The sequence below is a fragment of the Rhamphochromis longiceps genome, linkage group LG11, assembly GCF_057381845.1.
Source record: "Rhamphochromis longiceps isolate RC_006_pf linkage group LG11, R_longiceps_female_GT1.1, whole genome shotgun sequence".
NCBI classification, from domain to species: domain Eukaryota; kingdom Metazoa; phylum Chordata; class Actinopteri; order Cichliformes; family Cichlidae; genus Rhamphochromis; species Rhamphochromis longiceps.
This window is the reverse complement of record NC_140567.1, coordinates 19,344,134-19,351,687: the sequence shown is the minus strand read 5'-3', so window position 1 is coordinate 19,351,687 and position 7,554 is coordinate 19,344,134.

Sequence of the window (7,554 nt, the reverse complement as noted above, 5' to 3'; positions counted from 1 at the left end):
GGTGTCCCAGAGGGGGGATGTGTTGAAAGTTGTACATCAACTACTCAGGATGATTTTTAATGAATTTTTGAAAATTGACATAATTCTACTGTATTGGCCGACTGCATTGGATACAAGTACCCTTTAATTTCTGAGGAATTCTACAGTAAATCTGGCTGAAACCTGGCACACAGGTACAGTAGGTGTCCCAGAGGGGGGATGTGTTGAAAGTTGTACATCAACTACTCAGGATGATTTTTAATGAATTTTTGAAAATTGACATAATTCTATTGTATTGACTGTATTGAATTGAATATGTTTCCTTTAATTTCTGATGAATTCTACAGTAAATCTGGATGAAAATTCGCACACAGGTACAGTAGGTGTCCCAGAGGAGGGATGTGTTGAAAGTTGTACATCAACTACTCAGGATGATTTTTAATGAATTTCTGAAAATTGACATAATTCTATTGTATTGGCCGACTGCATTGGATACAAGTACCCTTTAATTTCTGAGGAATTCTACAGTAAATCTGGCTGAAACCTGGCACACAGGTACAGTAGGTGTCCCAGAGGGGGGATGTGTTGAAAGTTGTACATCAACTACTCAGGATGATTTTTAATGAATTTTTGAAAATTGACATAATTCTACTGTATTGGCCGACTGCATTGGATACAAGTACCCATTAATTTTTGAGGAATTCTACAGTAAATCTGGCTGAAACCTGGCACACAGGTACAGTAGGTGTCCCAGAGAGGGGATGTGTTGAAAGTTGTACATCAACTACTCAGGATGATTTTTAATGAATTTTTGAAAATTGACATAATTCTACTGTATTGGCCGACTGCATTGGATACAAGTACCCATTAATTTCTGAGGAATTCTACAGTAAATCTGGCTGAAACCTGGCACACAGGTACAGTAGGTGTCCTAGAGGAGGGATGTGTTGAAAGTTGTACATCAACTACTCAGGATGATTTTTAATGAATTTCTGAAAATTGACATAATTCTATTGTATTGACTGTATTGAATTGAATATAAGTTTCCTTTAATTTCTGAGGAATTCTACAGTAAATCTGGATGAAAATTGGCACACAGGTACAGTAGGTGTCCCAGAGGAGGGATGTGTTGAAAGTTGTACATCAACTACTCAGGATGATTTTTAATGAATTTCTGAAAATTGACATAATTCTATTGTACTGGCCGACTGCATTGGATACAAGTACCCTTTAATTTCTGAGGAATTCTACAGTAAATCTGGCTGAAACCTGGCACACAGGTACAGTAGGTGTCCCAGAGGGGGGATGTGTTGAAAGTTGTACATCAACTACTCAGGATGATTTTTAATGAATTTTTGAAAATTGACATAATTCTACTGTATTGGCCGACTGCATTGGATACAAGTACCCATTAATTTCTGAGGAATTCTATAGTAAATCTGGCTGAAACCTGGCACACAGGTACAGTAGGTGTCCCAGAGGGGGGATGTGTTGAAAGTTGGACATCAACTACTCAGGATGATTTTTAATGAATTTCTGAAAATTGACATAATTCTATTGTATTGACTGTATTGCATTGAATACAAGTACCCTTTAATTTCTGAGGAATTCTACAGTAAATCTGGATGAAAATTGGCACACAGGTACAGTAGGTGTCCCAGAGGGGGGATGTGTTGAAAGTTGTACCTCAACTATTCAGGATGACTTTTAATGAATTTTTGAAATAAACATAATTGTAGTGCATTGACTGTATTGCACTGAATATGAGTTTACTGTGATTTCTGAGTAATATTACAGTAAATCTGGGTAAAAACTGGCCCAGAGGTAAAGTAGGTGTCCGAGAAGAGGATTGTGTTGAAAGCTTGGCATCAACTTTTAAGAATGATTTTTAATGAATTTTTGAATATGCAACCAGACTGTCACGATGGCTGTATTGGGCTGTTCCATTGTAATTTGTGTGCGCGAGTCTAGGCTTTCAATCAGGATATAAAGCGAAAAGGCGCTACCGTAAAGACTGGTGTAAAAGCGCAAGGAAATTTATGCGGCGGATAGGAGGCGGCTGGCTTGACCGCGGCTCACAAATGACAGCTCACTTTACCGCAGTTGAATGAGGGTGGGGGAGGTCCATGTGTCTTGCAAGGAGAGCTTAACTTCTGTTTCGCTAGCTTGCCCTGCGCTCTTCCTTCTGACTATGCTGTCTGTGTTGAGTGCTCAGTGGATCTGCGCTCGACAGTGCAGCCTAGGCGAAGTAGTCGAACGCAGATTCACTGAGCGCTCAACACAGACAGCATCGTCAGAAGGAAAATTGATAAAATAAATTACAAATGTTGTATTGTTCGATACATATGCGTACCGAACCGAAAGCACTGTATTGAACGGTTCAATATCGATACGAATATCGTTGCACCCCTAATATATATGTATATGTGTGTGTATGTGTGTGTGTGTGTGTGTGTGTGTGTGTGTGTGTGTGTGTGTGTGTGTGTGTGTGTGTGTGTGGACTGCTGATCAAAGGGTCAAACATCCTTGGTCAGGAAGAGGGTAGCCTCCCCCTCACCCTAGATGGTTCATCCTAGATAACACGGTGAGGAAGTCCTGCAGTTCATCTAAACAAAGAGCACTTAGACTAGAACAGACGCAACTACGTTAATCCTACCATAAAACAATAAGACACGGTATGACCTCTCATGCTCCCAAAGTGCTGTCTAATACACACAAAGTTTGCAGACTATCAAGGATCAAAACCTCTACCAATCTACAACTAATTACAAAACTCTAAGCATATATAAGTAAATATTTCTAAGCATAAATGACAATCAACAATACAAATCTAACAATTATCGAGGCATTTCCTGTCTTTATTCTGATCAGTGTTGGGGTCATTACATTACAAAGTTCTGCTTTCTCTGCTTAGAGATCAGTCACCATCTACACATTTGTGGGAACAGAACATTCTGTGATTCATCATTTTAGCAGATACATTTTCTGTTACCAACTGAGTGTACAACATTTAAATAGGTGTTTTACTAATACACCCAATCCCACTGTGGATATATACAGTTGACAATAAGATGCTGTGATCAAATATAGTTAATTTACTTTTTAAAATCAAGGTATAAGCCTGTTTTTCCGAGGGTTAACGGTCTCCGTTTACCTCCATCCATCCATCTTCATCCGCTTTATCCGGGGCCGGGTCGCGGGGGCAGCAGCAAAAAGGCCCAGACCTCCCTCTCCCCAGCCACCTCCTCCAGCTTATCCGGGGGAATACCAAGGCGTTCCCAGGCCAGCCGAGAGATATAATCTCTCCGTTTACCTTTCTGTAAAAATTAAAGTTCTATAGTCTTTGTCACAAATGAAACTTTTTCACAAAAGATTCACTAAAGAAGATTGGCCAAGGTCATATCATGCATATTTCAGAGCACTCTTCTCAACACAGTGTAGAAATCTTTGTAACAAGTGGCCTCATTTTTCAAAAACTATATTAGAATACCAATGGGGGGGGGGGGAGAAGCTTGAGCAGTGTGTGACATGGTTAACTGTCAATATCTACACTGAGTAAAAATATTAATGAAAGGTGGAGTGTTGTCAAAACGGCTGGTTAAAAAAATTTCATTTAAACATTTTCAGATATGCTAATTTGTCTGGAGCTCCTCAACTTACCTATTTTATTAGATGGGACATGGTCAGAACTGCTGGGCCCTCTCTATCATTGTCACAGCTTTCCTTATTATTAACAACTTTCTCAAACTCAATCTCCTCGAGATCCGACATATACGGTGTACATTTTAGGACATCCTCAGGTCTCAGGAAAAAAGCCATCAGGTTCACAAAGGGTGGTTTGCAAGAGAAAACTCATCTTTTAGAATGCTAAATCACTAAAGATCAACTACGTGCAGTGTTTTCAGAGGAATCACATGTTACAATGGATGTCAGAGCAGTGAAATCAGAGCCAATAGCAGCTTGCCTTGCACTCTGGTCTCCCATCTGTTTACTGTCAAAGAGCAGCAACTTATCTACAATGTGCATGCCCATGCCATCAGAAAAAAGCTGCTGGCCAGTCAGCTTGTAAAACTGAGAGAGCTGCAGACTGAAAGAAGTGCAACTTTCAGCGACAATAGCAAACTGCGGCCACAAGATGACAGCAATGTCAAGGCTACATGCACATATTAATTGACAGGTGCTTTATGACAGCATTGTCTGAGGTTAAAGGTGTTTCTACTTTACGTCTACTTTCAGGTTTATGAAATGCCAATGAGGCACCATAACTGTCCTAATATGACAGCCCAGTGATCCCAGTGCATGACATGACCAATAAATAACTTCTATCTCTACACTTTAAATTAACTGATGTTATGTGTATAAGATATACATGAGCATCTTTACCTCTGGGATTAAGAGCTGAATATTAAATGTAATATAAGAGATGAATCTTATCCCGCTGTAGTATGATAACAAAGAGATACAGTTAGACGTGTATACAGTTGGGTACAGTTGCACATGTGGGTTTTTTTTTTGGCCATCTTTGTGTCTAATTTGTGTAGATTGTAATATATATATATATATATATATATATATATATATTGCTGTGTATCCTGGTGGTGTGGATTCACTGATCCAATCCACCAGGATATACAGCAATGACATCGGAATGTCGTTCGGGCTGGAGAAGTGTAGTCGGATGATAACAAAGAGAGGGAAGGTAGCCAGAACTGAGGTGATCAAACTACCAGAAGGCAACATTGCAGACATAGAGGACAGTTACAAGTACCTGGGGATCCCACAGGCGAATAGGAACCATGAAGAGGCCGCTAGGAAAGCTGCAATAAACAAGTACCTGCAGAGGGTCAGGCAAGTCCTGAGGAGTCAGCTGAACGGTAAGAACAAGATCCGGGCTATCAACACCTACGCCCTGCCCGTGATCAGGTACCCTGCTGGGGTAATAGGCTGGCCAAAGGAGGAGATAGAAGCCACTGACATAAAGACAAGAAAGCTCCTTACCATGCATGGAGGGTTTCACCCCAAGTCCAGCACCCTGAGGCTGTATGCTAAGCGGAAGGAAGGGGGCCGGGGACTGGTGAGTGTCAGCACCACAATCCAGGATGAGACAAGGAACATCCACGAATACATCACAAAGATGGCCCCAACTGACAGCGTGCTCAGTGAATACCTCAGGCAGCAGAAACCCAAGAAAGTGGAGGAAGGCGAGGAACCATCATGGAAGGACAGGCCCCTGCACGGTATGTACCACCGGCAGATAGAGGGGGTGGCTGATATCCAGAAATCCTACCAGTGGCTGGACAAAGCTGGACTGAAAGACAGCACGGAAGCACTAATCATGGCAGCACAGGAACAAGCACTAAGCACAAGATCCATTGAGGCTGGGGTCTATCACACCAGGCAAGACCCCAGGTGCAGGCTGTGTAAAGATGCTCCAGAGACAATCCAGCACATAACAGCAGGGTGTAAGATGCTAGCAGGCAGGGCATACATGGAACGCCATAACCAAGTGGCCGGCATAGTGTACAGGAACATCTGTGCCGAGTATAACCTAGAAGTCCCAAGGTCAAAATTGGAGATGCCCCCAAGGCTGATGGAGAATGACCAAGCTAAGATCCTGTGGGACTTCCAGATACAGACGGACAAAACGGTGGTGGCTAACCAACCGGACATAGTGGTGGTAGACAAACAGAAGAAGACGGCCGTAGTGATCGATGTAGTGGTTCCGAATGACAGCAATATCAGGAAGAAGGAACACGAGAAGCTGGAGAAATACCAAGGGCTCAGAGAAGAGCTCGAGAGGATGTGGAGGGTGAAGGTGACGGTGGTCCCAGTGGTAATTCAACCAGCAGATCCTGGGAACAACATCGGAGATCTCTGTCCAGAAGAGTGCAGTCCTAGGAACAGCTAAGATACTGCGCAGGACCCTTTTTCTTGACATTTTTGTAGCAACACACTACTTTCTGCAGTGCAACAGTGCTCAACTGATGCTCACGAGGTCATGGTACCACAGTGTGTTCCAACACTGCTCTTATGCAGACAGAGCAGGTTGTAAGTAATTCAAAAATGTTGGAACACCTGTAGCAATTAGTAGTACCAGCTTTCAAGGCTTCACAACCTCCATTGCTGCAGAACTGTGAGGTGATACCCACCATGAGACCCACACAAAGACAAGCAAACTTAAAATAGAAGAGCGACACAGAAAGTGAGATAGACACTAAGGAGTGTGCTAAAGACAGAACACAGAGACCAAGACTATAATGGACAGGACATGACAACACGACTGACAAACAAAGGAAATACTGTGGACAACACACAAGGAAAACACTATGGGAACTAAACCAGAACCACTAGAGATAAACAACAAGAAAACTAAACTAGGAAGTATGAGTCAGTCTAGAAACACCATAATGATTTGTCAAGAAGTCCATAAACATCAAGCACTGGATCAACGACCCAGGACCATGACACTGCTACAATCAGCTGGTTTCAGTCCAGGTGTGGGAGAAATAAATGGTGGAAGAAATGCAGCTTTTGAGGAGCATCATTATTGTTGAGAATATTATTGTTAGTTGTTTTTTTTTTCAAGGTAAAGAATAAGATCACAGTGCAAATGACCGTTCACTGAATGTGAAACTGATGTTTTCGGCTCTCCCCTAGCACAGGGTGAGGAGTGGAGTCATTTGGAAAGTCCTCAGAGTAGAGCCACTATTCCTCCAAATCGAAAGAAGCCAGCTGAGGTAAGGTGTTCTTGCCAGCCATGCCCTACCAGGAGGGAACCCCAGTGATAGACCCAGGACATTCAAGGGAGATTATATCTCTCAGGAGTCCTATGAATGCCTCTGTTGGGTCTGTCTAGCACAGGACCACCGCTGGAACGAGACAATTAAAAAACACAGCTAAAGCATTGAACACCAAGTAGGCAAAGTTCTTCTTGTTACTCATGCATGAGGGAGACCTGCCTGGAGCCAAGTGTCGTTCCACCACTTGACCTCCGTCAGACTTTCAGCCAGATTCCCCATAGCACTCCTTTTATTGTGGTTACATGAATATGCATAGGGTCATTAACATATAACATCTTACATAGGTATACATGTGTATGAGAATACTGTGTGTGTGTGTGTGTGTGTGTGTGGGGGGGGGGGGGGGGGGGGTCAGAGTGTGACCCCATAAAGACTTCCCTAAACCTGCTCGTCTGGAAGTCCAGCAGTTCATCTAAACAAAAGTCACTTAGACTAAAACAGATATAGCTACGTTTATCCTACCATAAAACAATAAAACCAGGTACGACCTCTTCCCATGCTCCCAGGATGGAATGCACACCAAGCCTTTGTAGCCTGCTAAAGATCACACATCCTATCACTACACAATTAATTATACACCTCTAAGCATATATGGTTAAATATTTCTAAGCATAAATGACAATCAACAATACAAAACCTTATTTTTATCATTAACTCTGTTTTCCTGGGTCTTTTCATGTGTGTTATGAATAAATCGTCTTTTTTTCGGTAAATAAAAAATGGACCCTTAGGCCCCCTCCTTGATTCAAAGATGGTCTTTCTCTTTTCACATAAG